This window comes from Schistocerca cancellata, chromosome 1 (genome assembly GCF_023864275.1).
Source record: "Schistocerca cancellata isolate TAMUIC-IGC-003103 chromosome 1, iqSchCanc2.1, whole genome shotgun sequence".
Lineage (NCBI taxonomy): Eukaryota > Metazoa > Arthropoda > Insecta > Orthoptera > Acrididae > Schistocerca > Schistocerca cancellata.
The window spans coordinates 939,137,008-939,160,174 of record NC_064626.1 but is presented as its reverse complement, the minus strand read 5'-3'; the positions used below and the strand labels follow the sequence as shown (position 1 = coordinate 939,160,174).

Sequence of the window (23,167 nt, the reverse complement as noted above, 5' to 3'; positions counted from 1 at the left end):
TTCTTTGTTATTACATTTTTGTTGCTGCATATAACAGAACGTAAAATCATTTATTTCTGTAATTTCTTTACATGTAATATTTTATATAAATATTGTCTTTGACTTCGAGTTTAATAACTCAAAGAGACTGTTATCTTTGGTCATGTGGGGAGGAAGTGGATCTTTGGAACACGAGGTTCGGGGTCTTTTATCTCTAGTGTCTGTTGGGTGAGGTTGTAACACAGATGTGCTGGAAGACGATGTGTCATTTTGTATTGGTGTAGAAGTGTTAAATGTGAGAAGATTTATTAAATATGTGATGTGCATAAACTAAAATAACTCTTTTTCTCTAAAAAACAAAATACCACGTTACCTTAAAAACCAGTTAGTCTCATCCTAACATAAAGAAAACCGCGGGAACCTCTCAGTGGAATCACTCCTAGACTTAACTAGGCCAAGATATACTATGAAGACAATAACGCAGTCATCATCGTAAGAGCTAAGTACCAAAACTGTTCGTACTTGTTAACGACCTCTAACTACAAATTTGATCCTCCTGCAGATCCTAAAGTCACCATGTGGACAAAGGAGTAGGACAACTTATAGACTGTGGAAATTTAGGAAGGAAGAGGTCTGTTAAATGCAGATGATTTAATTTTGCAATACAAATGTGTATCTTAACATTACACTCACGACGCGAAGCTACTATTTAACAATCTATATACTGCAGTTCCCTGTTGTACAAATTCACTGAATTTGTGATGAGCACTTTTCTTTCGGAGCTTGTGGCAGAAACAAAAGCGGAAGTTTTAGTGTAGTTAACTGATGAACGATTCTTAGATACCACGTCCGTAGCCTTCTAGTTGGTCTGTAGGTCCAACCACATGTAGCTAAGTGTAAGTAGTATCAGTTTTAAATTAAAATTTTCTTTACTATTCCGCTTTTGCAAGTAGACTCTCTTAGCTACATCAAGCTGGAATGCCCCACAAGCCCGACGCGACAGTACCGTATAACAACGCGAACTTCCGCACAAGACAGCAATCGGCTTCTCGATCAAAACATAAGAATATTAAGTTCTAAATATTGTAATTACTCGTGTAGTAGTAATCTGATTTTGAAGGGTGAAATGCCACTGAATTTGCCTTTTGCAACTACTATAATAGGAGCAGTCACATTAGTGTGACCACCGCTTATGTTCGACGTCACTCAAAGACGACAAGTGGCAGCACCAGCAGTGGAGGGTATTTAAAGCCTGTCAGAAAGCGGGGTCGGCGGATAACATTGCATTTGTTGTAATGCTGGGGTGCAAGCATTTCCGAAACGACTGTTTAGCATACCATCGAGGTTTAAGTATACCTTGCATGGCAAAATGACTTTATCCAAAACAGACGCCGAGGCAACTACGGTTCACCACGGGCTATACAGGGTGAAAAGTATTTAAACCGACAAACGCTGGGAGGTTGTAGGAGACATCAAAACAAATATTTTTCCCTAACGTCATTTTTTCCTACGAGGAGTATTTAAACCGGTAGAGGAATAATTCTCTGGCGACAAATTAATTAAACCAACAAAAAAGTCCAGAGGGTACATATCTGGGGATCGAGCAGGCCATGGTACAGGACCACCTCCGCCAATCCACGTTTCTGGGAAACGTCGGTCCAGGAATCGACGCACACGACGACTGAAATGTGCCGGCGCCCCGTCATGTTGGAACCACATGCGTTGTCTTGTAGGGAGCGGGACGTTTTCCAGCAATTCTGGCAATGCTCTGGCGAGAAAATTGTAATAGTGCCTGCCATTTAATGGCGTAGGTAGCAGATACGGCCCAGTTAAACAGTCCCCAACAACACCGACCCACACATTAACGAAGAACCGCACTTGATGAGCGTTAGTAACTGAGGCATGTGGGTTATCCTCACTCCAAACATGCGAATTGTGCATGTTGAAGACTCCATCACGACCGAACGTTGCTTCATCGGTAAACAACACAGAGAATGGAAATGTAGGATGCATTTCACAGTGTCCCGGGTACCACTGCGAAAACTGTTCTCTGGGTGGATAATCAACTGGTTCCAGGTTGTGGACACGCTGTAAGTGAAATGGACGTAACAATTGCTCTCGAAGGACTGTTCTTACATTCGTCTGATTCTTCCCCATGTTATGTGCAATTGCACGAGTGCTGATTGAAGGATCCCGCTCCACTTGCTGCAAGACAGCTTCTTCAAATTGCAACGTTCTTACCGTGTGACGGCGTCCCTGTCCAGGTAATCTACTAAATGACTCGGTCTCACGCAGACGTTGGTACACAGCAGCAAAGGTCGCATGATGCGGGATACGGTGATTAGAATATTGTTGTTGATAAACCCGCTGTACAGCTCGCCCGTTGTGGTGCGCTACGTAGTACGCACCAAGCATGTCACTGTACTCACTCCAGGTGTATCGCTCCATTAGTAAACAGAGACAATGCACTACAACGCTGGTGGACAGCAGTTGCCTACAACTGAAGAGCATAATACGCCCTCTAACAACTCAAGATCGTAATACGGCCTCCACCGGTTTAAATACTCCTCATAGGAAAAAATGACGTTAGGGAAATATATTTGTTTTGATGTCCCCTACAACCTCCCAGACTTTGTCGGTTTAAATACTTTTCACCCTGTAGATCACAAGAATGAACGTCGGCTGCGGAGGTGAGTACGGGCGAATAGACGAGCAACTGTTGAGCAACTGATCATCCACATGAACCAAGGGACTACCAACAGTTTCCCCCTAGCTACCGTTCAGCAAACGTTACTACGTATGGGCCTCTGAGCAGCGCGCCTGTTTCAAGCACCCACGCTAACTGCTGCTCATAGGCTACGAAGGCTGGAATTTGCACGTCAGTGGCGCAACTGGTGTAGCGAAGCAGCTTAAATCACTTAATAAAGGCAAGACCTCCGATCCAGGTGGCATTCCAGCCAAGTTTGTTTCGGAATACGCTGGTACAATACCTCCATACACGGAAATCATATAAAACGATTTCTCGTCGAAAGATCCATGTCCAGAGACAGGAAACTTGCACAAGTCACACTAATACCTAAGAAAGGAAATATAAGTAATCCGCTGAATTACAAGTTAATATCACTAACGTCAATTTGTAGTAAGATTTTGGAACATATACTGTGCTCCAATATTATGAATTACCTCGAAGAAAACTATTTGTTGACAAATACCCAACAAAGATAAAAAAAAATACCGTCCTTGTGAAACAAAGCATGCTCTTAATTCTCACGAATTAATGAGTGAAAGGGACAGGAGATGTCAAATTGATTCCATATTTTTAGATTGCGAAAAAGCTTTTGACACCATTCCTCACAAGCGACTTCTGATCAGATTGCGTTCCTACACTCAGTTATGTGACTGGATTCGTGATGTCCTGTCATGAAGCTCACAGTTCGTACTAACTGGCGGAAAGTCATCGAGTGAAACAGAAGTAGTATCTATCGTTTCCCAAGGAAGTATTATAAGGCTCACTGCTGTTCCCGATCTGCATAAACGATTTAGGAGACAATAACGAGCAGCCCACTTAGATTCTTTTCAGAGGATGCTGCCATTTACCGTCTTGAAAAGTCATCAGATGAAAATCAATTGCAAAATGATTTCAACAAGACATCCGTATGGTGCGAAAAGTTGCAATTGACTTTAAATAATGAAAAGTGTGAAGTCATCCACATGAGTACTAAAAAGGATCCACACAAACCCGTCAGCTCAACTGAATACTTAGGGTTTACAATTACGAATAACTTGAATTGGGTTGATCCTGTAGATAATTTTATGGGGAAAGCGAACCAAAGACTGCGGTTTATTGGCAGAATACCTACATATGCAATAGGGCTACTAAAGAATCTGCTTACACTGCGCTTCTCCGCCCTCTTCTGGAGTATTGCCGTACGGTGTGGAATCCACATCAGTTAGGATTGACGGAGAACATAGAAAAAATGCAAAGAAAAGTAGCTCGTTTCGTATTGTCGCGAAATAGGGGAAATAGTGTCACAGATGTGATATGGCGCATTATGGTCACAATCATTAAAACAAAGACATTTTTTGTTGCGGCGGATCTTCTCATGAAATTTAAATCACCAATTTTCTCCTCTAAGTGTGAAAATATTTTGTTGGCGCCCACCTAGATTGGGAGAAATGATCGTCATTGTTAAATAAAAGAAATCAAAGTTGGCACGGGAAGATTTAAGTGCCCGTTTTTCCCGCGTGCCGTTCTAGAGTGGAACGGTAGAAAAGTAGCTTTAAGGTGGTTCGATTAATCCTTTGCCACGCGCTTAATCGTGAACTGGAGTGTATCATCTAGATATAGATGTAGATTCGCGATGCATCCAAAGTAGTGGACAATATTTAACAATTGGGGCCCTCACGTACATATAAAAAGAAAAGTTGTTGTAACGAGGATTAAAAAACATATAGTGATCAAAATAGAAGCACATAGGATGTGTTCTTTGAAGCAAATCTGCATTAAACTCGTCATTTGCTGAATTGTACAGACATCACATATGTTGTTAAAAGTGTCCACCTTCCAGTTCGAAAGGGACGTCATCTCACCTTCCGCCTGACGTTCCTAAAACGCTGAATACTATGCTACGTTTTGAGTAGCTGAGTTGCGGACGTCATTTAACGTCGAAGTAGACTACTAAACAACAGGGGAGTGTGTCGTACGTGGAGGACAGTTTACCTAGGAACTCACGATGGTCGATGTTTCAATTTAGCGACTGATTTTTGAATCACGTAACGAAATGCCCACTAGACGCCGTCACAAGCGGTTTCCGGCATTTTGTACTGTTTCTGTTGTAGTGAGACGTATGGTTGTGTTTCGAGCAGCGTTTGCAAATATTACGAGTTCCACATATTTAAATGCTGTGTAATATGATAGAGTTATTTCGAGTATATTTTTAATTCTTTAGTTACTGAATTTTATGGTGAGTGAAACTCTGATATTTTTAAAACTATTTACACAACGCGTGTTCGGTCGTGCACCATCTTGCACCTTGGAACGGAAGAGGGTCTTCTACCGCGGAACTCATGATATTCGCAAATGGACCGAGTTTGTTTAGATATTATATCTAAGGGGGTACAGAATCCGATTATGGGTTAAAAAATCGATTTTCGTTTTATTGACGTATTGTATTCCGCCAAGTTTCCCCTTTAAAATAATGTATTATACATAGCTCTATTAGAATTATAACTATTTTATTTTTATAGATTTGTGAGATCGGGTATTTCGCTTCAGTTATACATGTCTCCCATGGCTGACCATAAACCTTTTGGCAGTACAGTTATGTGACATGAATTCATATATCCCGCTTTCCATCGTCTCTTTATACACTATTTGTCCGAAAATGTTTCCCTCTGGTTTTCTCAAGTTATTCTTTGACTTTATGACGGGATTGTTTGTAAACAGTGTGCTATATGAAAGTTGTTGTTGTCGAGATATTTCGTATTTAGTGCTTCACTTTTCGCAGTGAAAATGCGTAGAGCTATAGCAAAAGTGTTTAAAAAGCACGTGAACTGGCAAAAGAAAAGAAATAATGATGATTCATTAGCAAAGCAAAGCAGTTCTTCATCATCACTGTTGGAAATTGTGAGTCCACTTACTACTGATTTGCCGAACGATCTTACTCCAAATGAAATCAGTGCTTCTCATAACGGTTTGGAAGAGAAAATTTGGAAGAGAAATATAATTTACTTGAGAAAGGGAAAGAAGTCTTTGAACTCATTGATACGAGTATATTGTGGGAAGCTCTTGAAAACAGTGTGTGCTGCAAAAAAGTCAAGGAAACGTTTCTCTCAAAGTAGATTCCCATGTTGGCCTGGCTGCCCAGTTTAATGTAATATGCAGTGTTTGTAAGTATAGCTGTAAGTTTCCAAGTTCTGTTTCAGTAACTGTAAATAATGGATACAAGAAAACTGAACTTTGTAGTGTAAATATTAGGTTAGTTCAAGGACTGCGAGCATTTGGTAAGGACAAAGCAGCTGGTGATATGCTATGTGGTGTTCTAAATCTTCCAAGTGTACCTTCAAAATTTGATGCTTATAACTGTGTACTACGATCTGCAGTTGAAGATGTAGCACAGAAGTCAATGCAGGTACCTATGGAAGAAGCAGTGAAAGAAGATGATGGCAGTCGTGACCTCACAGTAGCTCTTGATGGCACGTGGCAGAAAAAGGGGTCACACCTCCAACAACGGTGCTGTAACAGCAACTAGTGTTGACACTGGCAAGGTTATTGATGTTGCAATAAAGTCTAAATACTGTAGATGCAGAGATAGGCTGAAAAATGAACATAGTGATGACTGTGTTGCTAATTATTATGGTAGTGGTGGTGGCATGGAGGTTGCTGGGGTGAAAAAAAAATTTCATCGCTCTTCATAGTGGTATAATGGAGGAGATGGTGACTCTAAAGCATTCAAAGAAGTTTTGGAAAGCAAACCATATGGGAGAGGTGTAAATATAAGCAAACTTGAATGAATAGATCATGTGCAGAAGAGAATGGGAGTCAGGCTGAGAAGGTTAAAATCAGTTATGAAAGGGAAAAAACTAGATGATGGGGAAACCTTGCATGGCAAAGGAAGATTGACTGATTCCATAATAAACCATATTCAGAATTGCTATGGCCTTGCAATCAGGCAAAATACAGGCAATCTTGAAGAAATGAGGAATGCTATATGGGCTTTGTATTTCCAAGTCGCACCCATAAACGAGCATCCAGAACATGGTTTGTGCCCCAAGGTGAAAAGAGCTGGTGTAAATAGAATAGGGGATTAACAACTGGAGAGAAATACATTCGCCACCATAGTCTACCACCGAGCGAGGTGGCGCAGTGCTTAGCATACTGGACTCGTATTCGGGAGGGCGACAGTTCAATCCCGCGTCCGGCCATTCTGATTTAGGTTTTCCGTGATTTCCCTAAATCGCTCCAGGCAAATGCCGGGATGGTTCCTTTCAAAGGGCACGGCGGACTTCCTTCCCCGTCTTTCCCTAATCCGATAAGACCGATGACCTCGCTGTTTGGTCTCTTCCCCCAAACAACCCAACCCCCATAGTCTACCATCAGCCATCATGAAAGAAGTAAAGCCCATTTTCAGATATCTGGCTGACAGAAGTCTCCTGATGAAATGTCTTCATGGAAAAACGCAGAACCCCAAAGAGTGCTTGAATAGTGTGATGTGGCATCGTCTCCCAAAAACAGTGTTCGTCGGAATTAATACACTACATTTTGAGGTGTATGATGCTGTGGCAACCTCCAATCTTGGGAATATAACTAAATGCCAGGTCCTTCAAAAGTTAGGTTTGCGTGGTGGTTCCCGCACAGTACGTGCTATTTTGACTTCAGATCAGCACAGACTAAGGCATGCTGACAATGTAATCAAGACACCAGTGAAAAAAGCAGGTGCAGAGGGGTGCCAATAGAAGACTTGAAGATGATTAGGAAGACTGTGAAGGGGGTATTAACTATGGATCAGTAATGTTTTAATAGTCTTTCTCCGTTTCCCGTACACTTGCTTTTTACTTCTTCTAGGAACATTATCTCAGACGCTGGTGAACCTAGAAGTGTGAAATTTTTATGAATTAGTCACATGGGTTTCTTTTTCACACTTTAACACTGAAACAATGATTTTTTAATTACTTGATTTACAAAAGACTCAGGGGTGATGATTTAGCAAAAAGTGATGGAAAAAATTTACTTAAAATAAATGTAAAATATCTCTGTAAGAAAATACTTTGGCAGTAAACTGTTGTTTCAGTAGTGTTATAACATATCAATGCACATACAGTAAAAATTTTATTACTCTGTCTCCAGTAGCTTGTGAGAAAATGTTCTCTATAGTAGCCATATTTTAACATTGCGGGTATAGGCTATTCCGTATCCCCTTAACAGTTTTGCCTGTGTTGAAAATGGAAGACTGTGTTAGTTGCCAATAGATTGTACTTCAAAACGTTTCTAACCAGTAACTGTTTTTTATATAGTACTGCTTCTTAATTTGATTTCACTTATTGATCAATTGTTTGTAACAGGGTAATGGTGTAAGACACAGACTATTAAATATAGTATTGACGAGATTTTCTCGATTGCAACACTTCTAAATGACTATGTCGAACAGATTTTCACTTTCGGTATAACTTCACTTTCCAAGTATTAAAATTTCCGAAAAAGACTGCAGCTTACATAACTAGAACGTTATCATTTTAAAATGCAATAAGAAAATAAATTAAACTTCTATTACAAGACTTACAAAAGACGGAAACGTGAAAAGTGTTTGGAGGTACGCCACTCTCCCCTCCTCATGATTTCTCCCCTCCCCTCTTCCATAAGTCTAGTTCCTATCATTTCACTATAAACGTCATTGGCATATCGGAGAAGTAAGTGAAATGTACCCCAAAAGTGGTATAAATTTTCTCTGTTTTTAATATATTAATCAACATCTGCCAGGCGGTCTTCTCATACCCTTAAAATCAGTAATAGAACGAAGAAGTGGGATATTGATACATACTTGGCTTATTCACGTTCCTGGCCACCGACTCTTTCGACACAGACTGCAGTTCTCAAGCACGGAACACAAGCTTATAGCTTAGGCTTCGTGAAACGTAAAGTAGATAAGGGAGCTCAACTTTAAGCATAGTAAGTACGTTGCATCGATAACAGGACATACGCCCTAGTTACAGAAAATGAGACAGTTAAGCTTTTTATCTTTTGTTATGCTTGAAAGGATAACTACAATTCTTCCTAAGAGTATCGTCGCAATTGTAGCAAAAAAAATTACGTGACTCCTTACGTGGGAAATATTATCACAGCCTACAACGTAACTAGCTCTTACGAGGAACGCGTTTTTGTTCCAGCCGTTGGAGCTATCTCACGAAAATTTAAGTTTCAGATCGAGAAAACTTTCCACTTCACTAAATATACAACTGCTCGCAGGATAACAGCTATACGTTAAGGGCGCTTGTTCCTATAAGGATGGCGTACTGACAACAGTACTGGTATGTCGACAAAACTACCATGGTCCTCGCGTCGTTTCGCAACTCATTTAACCAAACACAGGGCTTGTACTGTAGCGTAATATAGCTGCTCTATCCTTTACTATTTTGATTTATGATGATTTATGGCGGAGAGCCCCTTGCTATTTTGTTCGCAAATCATATTGCTGTGATGTTGATGGTATACTGGTTTGTTGCCTCCCTTCATTGGTGGTGTCCGCCATATGCTCTGACGAGAAAACAAGTTATAATTAACCCCCAACTGACAGAGACATCTTTGGTGACAGGAAAATCGAACACCAGTTGAATGACATGTAAAGGAATCGGCTGTAGCTTTGCTGAATGAACCACTCAGCTGTCAGTTTAAGCGATATAGTGATAAAACAGAAACAAAAAGCACGATGCGCGCACTGGGATTTGACCCCAGTCCTTTCGAATAGAAATTCATTTTCCCCTCCAACTTCTAAGGAAGTGGATATTCGTTTGCATCCACGCTGTTGTGGTATCCACACTGCCCCACAATGTTATCCTTCCTAATTCAGTTTATGGAATCCCATCCTCGTTGTCTCTGGTCAGATTTCCTGAAATGATTACTTCTTGTAAGTTATTTTCTCTGCGTTGTACTCTGAGTTCAAAGAAGTGTTCGCATGATTTATTGAATACTACTAAGAATGTAGCTGTGATACTCAGCTCCTCTATGACCGCATTATGGATATGGGGGCCTCTGTATAGAGTGTGAACGTTTCTTCACCGACACTAAATTTCTAAACCTTCGATTCTCATTAGTACTATAGGCTCGATATCAAAAATTCAGCGCCATAAATATAGATCAATAAAAACATAGTATTAATTATTTTTCGTAAAGATTTGACATCTTTTTAAAACATTGAATTCCTTTGCCATATACGGGTAACAAGTGGTTTTGTTAACAGATTACGACAGATGAGAAATCAGCATGGTAGACTCCGACCACAGAGCAAGGCCCCCTTCCTCCTGATACCAGAAACAGCCTCTTGTGTCGGCAGTAGCCGAACACACGGCTCACCGATGCCACCTTGAATGACACGAAAAAAATGGCTCTGAGTACTATGGGTACTCAACTTCTGAGGTCATCAGTCCCCTAGAACGTAGAACTACTTAAACCTAACTAACCTAAGGACATAACACACACCCATGCCCGAGGCAGGATTCGAACCTGCGATCGTAGCGGTCGCGCGATTCCAGTCTATAGCGCCTAGAACCGCTCGGCCACCCCGGCCGGCCTTGAATGACACGGTACACTTAAAGTTTACACGTATGTCCAAAAGTTATGAATAATCTGGAAGAGAGGAAAGTGACAAGAAATAAAGTAAATGGCCGTCAGAGTTTCCCCACAATCCTGTACTGTGCTACTCTATTCGAGAAAAGCTCTTAATAAGCACGTGATTCAAAGATAACGGAAAACATTCCACTGTTCCCATAATGCAACAGCTGTGTATACAATTCCTGTGCGAAAACGCTGAACTCTCTTCGTGAAGTTTCCATCGTAAAGTTATAACAACATACCTGGACCACGAGTTGCAGTATACAACACTTGCGCGCTTTGAAGCGGGAGAGACGACGACAAAAGTAGGAGTATCGTTAAAATATGTACTGTGAAATGTTCTTCACAGATTTTGGAGACCGTGTCGAGATGTAGGAACTGCACGTGGTACTTCGTTACAGAGTCATGGAGCGAAATGGAACCGTGGTGAGGCGCTTGGCTCGTGTTCGGAAGGACGGTAGTTTGAATCTCAGGCTGGCCATCCATATTTATCTTTGCCTCGGTTCCTCTAAATTGCTTAAGGAAAACGCTGAAATGGTTCCTTGAAAATATACCACCAATTTCGTTCTCCAAATTTCCACAATCTGTCTCTAAGGACTTTATCGTCGACGGGGCGTTAAACCCTAATCTTCAGTTATTACAAAGTCGACCAAAAGCTACCGCACAATACTCTAATCTGCCCTTGACCTCACGGGAAATTCCAACCATATCGTCAAAACGATTGCCGCAGGCAGTGAAACAATGTATCCGAGCCTCTGAATAGTTAGTATGTATGTCAGATGTTCGACTATGTGTGTGTGTGTGTGTGTGTGTGTGTGTGTGTGTAGCTCACAACAATGAAGAAACTGACGCATTAAGTGTGCCGGCAGCAAAAATGATAGTGATATTGGGCCACGAATGAATAAAGGAATATAGTATTGACAGAACAATTACTCTTCAGTTTGCAGAATGACTTTCGTCAACGATTCGTCTAGAAAGAAAAGTGGTAGCTGATGCAGTCACAGGAACACCATGGAAAATAATCATTTCGTTGCGGCGGTCTCCTGGTGGTTAGGGATACACCCTGGAAGGTCGTATTCAAGTTCACATCACCGCTGATCGAGAAAGGAATGCTGTTAACATTCATGTGTGTAAGACATGAAGCAAACCTACGAGCGAGGTTTAGAGTTATTTCAAGAAAGGTTATTCCCGACCACATCGACTTTCTCTGTACGACAGATCTTTCGCAGATGAATAGATCTCATCGCAGGGACTATCTAGAGAGGTCTCCGGATCTGAATCCCACAACTAGTGGCCGAGATGATTTGGGAGGATGAAATGTAGCCCCTCAGTGACAACACAGGACTTTTCCAGACACGCACACAGCTGTTTCTCACAATTGAAAGCGACTGCCCTGAACCTACGTTGGTATCGAGCTTGTGTGTCAGCTAGGGATAACCAAGTTCCCCATTATTCTTTTGATTCAGGTAAGTAACGCTAAAAAGTGATTCTATGAGGGTTCCGTTTCTACCAATTGAGGGTCGGAACCATAGAAGGGAAAAAACTTTTCCACAATCTTCTTCTTCGGTTATCAACCCACAGGTTGGTTGGCAGCAGCACGCCATTCCGTTCTTTTGTCAACTTTCTTCTTCATATCTGCATAGGTCTGGCACCCGATGTCATTTATTACTTGTTGAATGTAGGTTAATCTAGGTCGTCCTCGGCGAGTTCTTCCTTCAAGGAATCATTGAAGGAAGAACTCGCCGAGGACGACCTAGATTAACCTACATTCAACAAGTAATAAATGACATCGGGTGCCAGACCTATGCAGATATGAAGAAGAAAGTTGACAAAAGAACGGAATGGCGTGCTGCTGCCAACCAACCTGTGGGTTGATAACCGAAGAAGAAGATTGTGGAAAAGTTTTTTCCCTTCTATGGTTCCGACCCTCAATTGGTAGAAACGGAACCCTCATAGAATCACTTTTTAGCGTTACTTACCTGAATCGGTAGAAGCGGAACCGTTATACGATGGCTTTGATATCCGTCTGTCTATCTGTCTGTCAGAATGTAAAAAACCTTTTCTCTCAAGGAAGTGTAGACGTATCAAGCTGAAATTTATGCCAAATACTACAATCTAAGGTCCCATGGCGGAGTAAAAAATTATAGTTTCCAAGTCAATGCAATCAAACGATACGGCGATTTATGTAACATATTTTGATACGTGCAAAGTCACTCATCAAAACCTGTAGAGTACTTCTCGTTGAACTGGAATCAAGAAATTTGGGAAGAAGCGATGTTTCACAGAACAAATAAAGGAAGAAGTCTGAAAACTGTTAATTTTAAATGTATCACAAGAAAAAATCTTTTTTGTCGTTTTTTATTCGACTCCAAACTCAAAATTAAAACATTCTCGAAAGCCTTGGAATTACCGGGAACGATATCTTGCCTGTATCAATGTCGATAACCGGCAAAAATCGCCGAGATTCTCCACGTAATTAAGTTTGTGCAGCAACCTTGGTGCGTAAGTAGTACTTGCATTTAATCGGATGTTTTTAATTTCAGTCTTCGGTTTCTGAGCTAATTACATGTTTTGAGCTCTGTGGTACATGAAGAGTTTTTCAGTTAAGCTTGTTGTCATCTTATTAAGAAACTTACCAATTTCTTCATTATGCTTAACATTTGGTTGTTGTTGTGCTCGCATTGATTCCAAAATCGAGTTTGATACATTTCTCCAAATTTCTCTTGTGTAAGTCTCTGTATAACTTCTGCAATACACACTCTCTTGAACCTCCTTAATGTATTCAAACCTTGGTCTTCCTCCACAGTTTTACCAGCCGTATTTATGTCCATTAGCAAATCAGCTACTTCTTGATGCCTCAGCAAGATTCCTGCCAGTCATCCCCTGCTATAGTCACGTTGTGCCACAGGTCTGTTCTTCCCCGATGAGATTCAGTTTGTTTTCATTAGTTATCAACTTTACCCGTTTAATCTTCAGCATTCTTCTGTAGCACCACACTTCAAAATTTTCTATTTTCTTCTCGCCTGTACTGGGTAAAAATACGTATTTTCGGAAAAGACTTTCTAAAACATAAATTTACATCGGATGTTTAAACTTTTCTCTACTTCAGAAAAGTTCTTCTTGCTATTTCCTGTCTGAATTTTATATCTAGGTCATACATAAGCAAGACTCCGCTGGCTGCACAAAGGCCCTTCCTTGACAAGTTTGCATGACTGAGTGCTGCGACCAAAGTTGCCGCATGCGTTATTATAGCCTTCGAAACTGCAAAAGTGCATTGATCGTCCTTAGTATTACTAAAACCCCATATCTAATTACATCAGACTGTTCGCGTAGATCTGGTTACTCTATCGTGTTAAAATATACCATTTTTATTGAGATTATTCATAAATTACTGGTCTCTCGTCCATCACTCGTGGAATATTCAGTAAACAAAACTTACGCCAAACTTATTGCTATCATATGTATGTTTCTCAAGTCAATGTCCCTTTTTCTTGACACATAATAATCGTACAGGGATGAATGAGGTATCGTTAGTGAGGTTTTTTCACCGGCTTCTGCATACAGATTTAGCACTAAAACTTACTATTTGTGGAAAATTTCAACATATAAGAGATTTTTAACTGTCCTAGCACAAGGGCATCACGGCTGCCTAGCTTCTTACCTATATTTTGCAAAGCTGACTTATTAACCACGACTAAAACACTCTCTTTTCATATTATATTATTACGAATCCCATTTTTTTTTTAAAGTACGTATGAGCTGGAATATTTGTATTTGGCATTGTCGTGGATAATAACCGTGACCACTGGGGTAGTCCATTGCCTCTGCCCGTCGTACAAGCTGACTTTTCGTAGCGAATATATTTTTCGAAACGATAAACAAATTTGTCATTATCGCTTTGAATTGTGATTTATGATTTACCTTTTGCTACGACCGTCTAACGTGCTTACTGTAACTGAAAATGTCTCTCGAGTTAAAGATAGAGTTAATGAAGCCTTACTGACAGACCATGATCTCTGCCCGTCGTACAAACCGGGACAAATATTCCGAATGCAAAACATATTTTTGGACACATTTTTTGACACAAATAGATAATTGTAATTACTGTATAAATAGTGTACTTACTTACTGGTACTATATTGCTACTAGAGCGTAAAGTAGGAAGTGAAATTACAATTAAAGATCACATTCTTACGTCAAATATCTTTTACACCGAGGTTTTGTAATGATCCGAAAAGAATTTTGTCCAAAATTATGTGCAGGGAAATGTATATACATGGATGTATCATAAATTCATCATGATTATTTCGCATGGTTCGGTTCATTTTTAAATATGATTTCTCTTCATTACCCCTTATTCAAACGACTACATTTATATTCCAAATACAGTACTGTCATTATTTAAAACTACAGAAGTGTGAAAGTTTCGCACGGGTGCCCTGGTTATGTATTATTCTGAACTATAATGCCATCTTCTTTTACGTGAGGGGTTTTTTCTATGGGAATGGCCAACGGCCTTGCCGCGGCAGTAACACCGGTTCCCGTCAGATCACCGCAGTTAAGCGCTGTCGGGCAGGCTAGCACTTGGATGGGTGACCGTCAGGGTCTACTGAGCGCTGTTGGCAAGCGGGGTGCTCTCAGCCCTTGTAAGGCCAATTGGGGAGCTTTTTGAGTGAGAAATAGCGGCTGCGGTCACGAAAACCGGCAACGACCGGGAGAGCGGTGTGCTGATCACCTTGAAACGTCCCCTTTGAAAAATTGTACAAGACTGTGCTTAAACTGACACACAATATTTTTTTAGCGCAACGCAATCTGACTTCAAAAATCCCTACGAAAGAACGGCCCTGACTAACATTAATCTATACCTTTCACAAATCACTTACCTCACCAAAAATCTCCGTTACTCGAACTACTGCAATACAGCGAGCGCCACTACTGCCAGCTAAATAAAAGATTCAAACTACGGAAGTCACTAACTACTGATAGGGATAGTTAGCAAATGAAAGATTTTAATAGAGAACAAACAATGTATTTACCTTAATGGTGTTGAAAAAGCATAATATACATAGCAGTTCATAATATCCATTCTGTACTCAAAAATCCGCCATCTCATTTCCCACATCCACCACTGCTGGCGGCTCACCTCCAACTGCGCAACGCTACGCGCTGTTCACGTCCAGCTGCCCAACACTACAATGGCAGACAACAATGCAAACTAGCCACAGACTGCACACAGCACAGCCAGTGATTTTCGTACAGAGCGCTACTTAACGTTGCCAATAAGAAAACATAAACAGCCTACTTACAACCTGCTTTGCATATCCAGTGACGCTTATCTGCAAAGGACTACACGGTGGTCGGTCGGTGCCGTTGTGTCTTCCGAGGCCTGTTACGACGGAGTCAGAGTCGGAGTCTTTGTTTAGGAATGGTTTGTACTGTGACAACAAGAAAAATTTAGCGTTATTGCGATCCACTAGAAAAATGTGGCATTACTCTCAATTAACTATTTAAGCATAAGGCTGTTCTGATGTCGCATCATATGCTGCCATGATACCTTAATTAATTTGGAACTACGAGTACATAGAGGAATGGTTTGTACTGTGACAACAAGAAAAATTTAGCGTTATTGCGATCCACTAGAAAAATGTGGCATTACTCTCAATTAACTATTTAAGCATAAGGCTGTTCTGATGTCGCATCATATGCTGCCATGATACCTTAATTAATTTGGAACTACATAGAGGAATGGTTTGTACTGTGACAACAAGAAAAATTTAGCGTTATTGTGATCCACTAGAAAAATGTGGCATTACTCTCAATTAACTATTTAAGCATAAGGCTGTTCTGATGTCGCATCATATGCTGCCATGATACCTTAATTAATTTGGAACTACGAGTACATAGAGGAATGGTTTGTACTGTGACAACAAGAAAAATTTAGCGTTATTGCGATCCACTAGAAAAATGTGGCATTACTCTCAATTAACTATTTAAGCATAAGGCTGTTCTGATGTCGCATCATATGCTGCCATGATACCTTAATTAATTTGGAACTACATAGAGGAATGGTTTGTACTGTGACAACAAGAAAAATTTAGCGTTATTGTGATCCACTAGAAAAATGTGGCATTACTCTCAATTAACTATTTAAGCATAAGGCTGTTCTGATGTCGCATCATATGCTGCCATGATACCTTAATTAATTTGGAACTACATAGATCGCTACTCATTAATACACTGTTCCACATACGAATTGGGTCTCTGTATGTGACTCCCTGCCTCGTTTTATTCTTTCATGTGGCACTTCTCGCCGGCCGATGTGGCCGAGCGGTTCTAGGCGCTTCAGTCCGGAACCGCGCTGCTGCTACGGTCGCAGGTTCGAATCCTGCCTCGGGCATGGATGTGTGTGATGTCCTTAGGTTAGTTAGGTTTAAGTAGTTCTACGTCTAGGGGACTGATGACCTCAGATGTTAAGTCCCATAGTGCTTAGAGCCATTTGAACCATTTGGCACTTCTCCCTATATTGTAGTGTTACTCCTTTTCTTTATTATTTTGGTAGCTGTGAAATAAATCAAATGGCTCTGAGCACTATGGGACTTAACTTCTGTGGTCATCAGTCCCCTAGAACTTAGAACTACTTAAACCTAACTAACCTAAGGACATCACACACATCCATGCCCGAGGCAGGATTCGAACCTGCGACCGTAGCAGTCGCGTGGTTCCGGACTGAGCGCCTAGAACCGCTAGACCACCGCGGCCGGCTGAAATAAATCGCTGTTAATTCTGATTCACGTCTTTTATGGCCCTCAAACCACTGTCTACCTTTAAACCGTCACTTGTTTGGGATCGCAGTAAGTAACCCTTTGGTGTACCTGCTGGTCTCCTGATAGCCACAGCTATTTTGTATGCAGAGCATTCCACCAGAGGTACCGTACCTAAGCGTTGTTTGCTAAAACCTGATTATTTCGTCACATCACTTCATCGAAAACTCTGCCCTCCTGTCTCCCGACTCGTACCGTCTGTCGAATTTGCGGAAACGTAAGCAGCGCCTATCACCTTACCCCCGCTCATGAAATGCCCCATCCACAGCTGGAAGGATGCAGTAATAACACATGAGCATTAGTCCCACATTGCCATTGACAATGAATACACGGATATAGTCAGTCACGAAAACTAAAAATGTGTGGAAGCAAAGAAAAGTCGGTGGTAGTTAGTTCGAAGTATATTGTTGTACCTCTAAACCAGACATGGTACATAACCATCATAATCCCACTGATTTTGTTATTGGGAAAGTGACACACTGTTTATTTGACAAAACAAGTAACGCCGTACCGGAAATCAATGATTAACGTTGCGTAGTTGTTGTTGTCGTCTTTAGTCCGAAGACTGTCATGACGCAGCTCTCCACACTAGCCTGTCCTGTGCACGTCTATTCATCCCTGAATAATTACTGCAACCTAGATCGATTTGAACCTTCTTGCTTTGTTCATACCGATGTCTCCCTTTACAGCTTTCACCTCCCGCACTTCCCTCCATTACAAACTGACTTTTCCATGATGCCTCAGGATATGTCCTGTCAACCGAGCCCTTCTTTTTGTCAAGTTGTGTCACAAATCCTCATTTGTTATTCGATCTTCCAATCTAATCCTCGGCATTTCTAAAGCACCTTTCTCTCCTCTTGTCCGAAATGTTTATCACCCACGTTTCAGTTCCATACAAGGCTCACCTCCAAACAAATATCTTTCGAAAAAATTTCTCAACATCTAATTTTTATTCAGTTTTAAAAGGTTTCTCTTTTTCAGTAACACTGTCCTTGACATTGCTAATCTGCATTTTACATCCTGTCTTCTTCGGCCATCCTAAGTTATTTTGCAGATCAAGTAGCAAAATTCGCCTACTTCTTTCAGTATATCAGTTCAAGTTAATTCTAACCAGGCCCATGAATCAGTAGTAGACGATCATAGTTCTCTGAGACCCTTTACTCCAGTAAGGCCTGGGGCCCTCTCGGCACACGTAGTACGCAGCTCCCAACAGCATTATGCGGTTCGCCTATGAGGTAGGCTGCCCGCCAAGTAGCTTCGCAGGATACTTTGCAGGACTGGTACAACAGGCATAAATTCTTAGAAATCCTAACGATGCCAAGAACGTATTCTGGGAACGTTTAGTACACTTTAAACTCCAGTGACTGAGTGCAAAACAAGTATGTTCATACACATCGATCAGAACTAGTAATTTTTACGGATGTTACGAATACAGGGTGAGTCACCTAACGTTACTGCTGGATATATTTCGTAAACCACATCAAATACTGACGAACCGATTCCACAGACCGAACGTGAGGAGAGGGGTTAGCGTAATTGTTTAATACAAACCATAAAAAAATGCACGGAAGTATGTTTTTTAACACAAACCTACGTTTTTTTAAAGATGGAACCACGTTAGTTTTGTTAGCACATCTGAACATATAAACAAATACGTAATCAGTGCCGTTTGTTGCATTGTAAAATGTTAATTACATCCGGAGATATTGTAACCTAAAGTTGACGCTTGAAACCTCCGACGTTCAGTTGCGTGTTGTAACAATCACGGGCCACGGTCGGCGAGCAGCATCTGCAGGGACATGTTTACGACGACGACTGTGTTTACGAGCGTGGCTGTAGTGCACTGTTGTGGTTTGGTCTAGCTGTCGCAGTGTCCGCATGTTGCGCTTGCTGCTATTGTTATTCTGCATTCGTCTCCGCACGCAGACCAACTGTAGTACACCGTGTTACCAGACGTCTGTGATAGTGTAGTGTTGTAGGAACTGTGACCACGGTGTATTCGAACTCGGAAAAGGCGGAGATGATACTCATCTATGGCGAGTGTCGACAAAATGCAGCTGAAGCCTGCAGGGTGTATGCAGAACGGTACCCGGACAGAGAGCATCCAACGTGCCGCACATTTCAAAACATCTACCGCCAACTGTATGCAACAGGTATGGTCGTAACACGCAAACGGGTCCGTAACAGACCCGTCACAGGAGAAGCGGGTGCAGTTGGTGTGTTAGCTGCTGTTGCCATGAACCCACACATGAGTACACGGGACATTGCGAGAGCCGGTGGACTGAGTCAAAGTAGTGTCATGCGCATACTGCATCGTCACCGCTTTCACCCGTTTCATGTGTCGCTACATCAGCAATTACATGGTGATGACTTTAATCATCGAGTGCAATTCTGTCAATGAGCATTAACAGAGAATGCGTTGCAGTTCTACCTGTTTACCGATGAAGCGGGTTTCACAAACCAAATGGGCATTAACAGAGAATGCGTTGCAGTTCTACCTGTTTACCGATGAAGCGGGTTTCACAAACCACGGGGCAGTGAATCTACGGAACATGCATTACTGGCCCGTGGACAATCCTCGCTGGCTCAGACAGGTAGAGCTACAGCGACCGTGGACTGTAAATGTATGGTGCGGAATCATTGGGGACCACCTCATTGGTCCTCACTTCATTGCAGGGGCCCAAACAGCTGCAACATACATCGCGTTTCTACAGAATGATCTGCCAACGTTGCTCGAAAATGTCCCACTGGAAACGCGTCAACGTATGTGGTATCAGCATGATGGTGCACCTGCACATTCCGCAATTAACACTAGGCTGACCCTTGACAGGATGTTCGACGGGCGTTTCATAGGACGTGGTGGACGCATAAATTGGCCAGCCCGTTCTCCTGATCTTACTCCTCTGGACTTCTTTCTGTGGGGTACGTTAAAGGAGAATGTGTACCGTGATGTGCCTACAACCCCAGAGGATATGAAACAACGTATTGTGGCAGCCTGCGGCGACATTACACCAGATGTACTGCGGCGTGTACGACATTCATTACGCCAGAGATTGCAATTGTGTGCAGCAAATGATGGCCTCCACATTGAACATCTATTGGCCTGACATGTCAGGACACATTCTATTCCACTCCGTAATTGAAAACGGAAACCACGTGTGTACGTGTACCTCACCCCTCATGGTAATGTACATGTCCGTCAGTGAAAAAGACAAATAAAAAGGTGTTAGCATGTGGACGTAATGTGCTGTTCCAGTCTCTTCTGTACCTAAGGTCCATCACCGTTCCCTTTGGATCCCTACGTAATTCAGTGCTCTCCGATACACACGATCGAACAGCGGAGGAGTGGTACTCAAGCGTCAACTTTAGGTTACAATATCTCCGGATGTAATTAATATTTTACAATGCAACAAACGGCACTGATTACGTATTTGTTTATATGTTCAAATGTGCTAACAAAACTAACGGGGTTCCATTTAAAAAACGTAGGTTTGTGTTAAAAAACATACTTCCGTGCATTTTTTTATGGTTTGTATTAACCAATTACACTAGCCCCTCTCCTCACGTTCGGTCTGTGGAATCGATTCGTCATTATTTGATGTGGTTTACGAAATATATCCAGCGGTAATGTTAGGTGACTCACCCTGTATTTTTATCATATCTAATTGCCGAAGAGCTGCACAGGGAACGGTTGATCGCCCAACTTCGGGCAGAAGCGTGTAAGTCAAATTTCCAGAATTTACCAGGAGATACTTGTGTATCACTACCTCAAAGTTATTTGTAAAGCTGCATGTTACTCGCAAATGCAAAAACAGAGTACCTGGTTGTGGCATTCAAATAGGTTTTACCCCATGGCTCAAATAAAATATTGTTACTAGGCCGGTTCCCTGTAAGAGAACCATTCCAAATCAGTTTTTCCTAGCTTTCTATATATACCCCTTTTCCCGAACAAGAGTGAAATAATGTTTATAACAGTACATTTATGTTGTTGCCAATGATCATTCCCGAAAATATGAAAAACCACAGACTATTCTGTTCGGTGAGATAACGGTTACACCATCAATCATCAATATCGCCAACGTCATCTACATCGAGCTTTGGGCCTTCGGTGCCGCGCGGGATTAGCCGAGCGGTCTGGGCGCTGCAGTCATGTGCGGCTGGTCCCGGCGGAGGTTTGAGTCCTCCCTCGGGCATGGGTGTGTGTATTTATCCTTAGGGTAATTTAGGTTAAGTGGTGTGTAAGCTTAGGGACTGATGACCTTAGCAGTTAAGTCCTATAAGATTTCACACACATTTTTTTGAGCCTTCGGTACCGCTCTGGTTCTTTCAAATATGCTTCGCTGTCTCTTTTTACTTCTTCTCAAGGTTAGTTTTCCTTTTGATACACATGGACTCATGGTTTTAGATAGTCTCACGTTACCATTCAATGAACAATTTCTTTCCAAATCTCTGATATTGTATTATTATTTCAATAACATTCTGAATTTCTAATTGTATACGAATATCTTTCTTTCTTTCCTATTCATTGAATTGCATCCTGCTACATATCCTAAAAACCTCATGTACTGGCTTCGTTCTGTGATCGCCCTTTGAGGTGGGGATTGCAGCCCATCAAGAAGCCAGTAAACTTTCCAAATTTAGTATATTTACTGACAATCTTCTAACAAAATTCCTCCGTTTAAATCAGGCATAAATCAATGCAATAATTTTTATTTATTTACTTTTTTTTTTACAACGAGACACGTCCAATAATGTTTGTGAAGGAATGGCAGCCCACTCTTCCTCAAGACCCGAAACTAGAGAAGGCAGTGATGTTGGACGCTGGGATGTGAGGCGAAATAGACGCTCTAGCTCATCCCAAAGGTGTTCCACTGGTTCCAAGTCAGAACTCAAGACAGGCCGGCCTGTTTAAGGAATTTTATTGTCAACTAACCATTGTCTCACAGGTGCTGCTTTATGACAGGGTGCATTGTCATGCTGATACAATCAATCATCATCTCCGAACTGTTCCTCCACCGTACGCAGTACGCAATGCTGTCAAAAGGGGTTCCCAGCCTTCCGTATTTCGGGTTTTCTTAATTGCAGTAAGTGGACCTCAACCAGACCACGAAAAAGTATGCCCATACCTTAACAACTCCCCTCCGTTCCTCACTGTAGACGTTACACATGATGGCGGATAACGTTCTCCGGGCATTCGCCAAACACTAACTCTTCCGTCGGATTGTCACAGGGTATAGCACGAGGCATCACTCGAAAACACTCGTTTCCAGCCGTCTACTGCCCAGTGGTGCCGCTCTTTACACCACTGCAAGCATGACTTGGCGCTGACTGCAGCACTGTGAGGAACTGCTTGACCACTGTGCCCTATTCTTTCTAACTCCCTGTACAAAGTCATTGTGATAGCACTGACAAGTGGCTCCTTCCAGCGATTTCATGCGATTTTTTGACAACCAGCCTCCGCAATGCTCGATGATTGTCCATCAGTACATGTTGTCTGCCTGGTTTTGGTTTCTCTGTGGTTGTTCCTTCGCGTTTCACCTTCACAATCACATCATCACTTGGACAGCTTTAAAAGAGTTGAAGTATCCTGGATGAATTCGTTCCGCAAATGATTTAAAGTGACTAATCCACATTCAAAGTCATTGAGGTCTCCTGGAGACCCATTCAGCTGTTACAACTCAATACTCCTCGCCTTCTTTTATACCCTCGTGACATCTAGTGGTCAATTCCGCACAATAAAGGTTTGTCCGGACGCTTTTGATCAGGTAGTGTATTTATCTATCGTTCCACTTTCGAAAGGCACTTGGAAAAACGAATGCTAAAATCTTTCCATGAGAGCTCTAATTTATCTTATTTTATTTCGATGGTCATTTCTTCCTATGTACGCGGGAGATAATAAAATATTTTCGCATTCGGAGGAGAAACTTGATGATTCAAATTTCGTGAAAGGATCTCGCCGCAACAAGAAAAGTCTTCGTTTTAATGACTGCTTCTTCAACTCCCATGACACTCTCTTCCCTTTTCTTCTGTTTTCAAGCCTTAG

The 23,167-nt window shown here is 41.6% G+C and overlaps 1 protein-coding gene and 1 pseudogene across 1 annotated transcript in view; one reads left to right on the top strand and one right to left on the bottom strand.

Moving 5' to 3' along the window:
• LOC126162709 (venom serine protease-like) overlaps window positions 1-23,167 on the bottom strand; it is a 257,256-nt gene that overhangs the window by 132,720 nt on the left and 101,369 nt on the right. The window lies entirely within an intron of this gene.
• LOC126098641 (5S ribosomal RNA) lies at window positions 14,811-14,928 on the top strand (annotated as a pseudogene).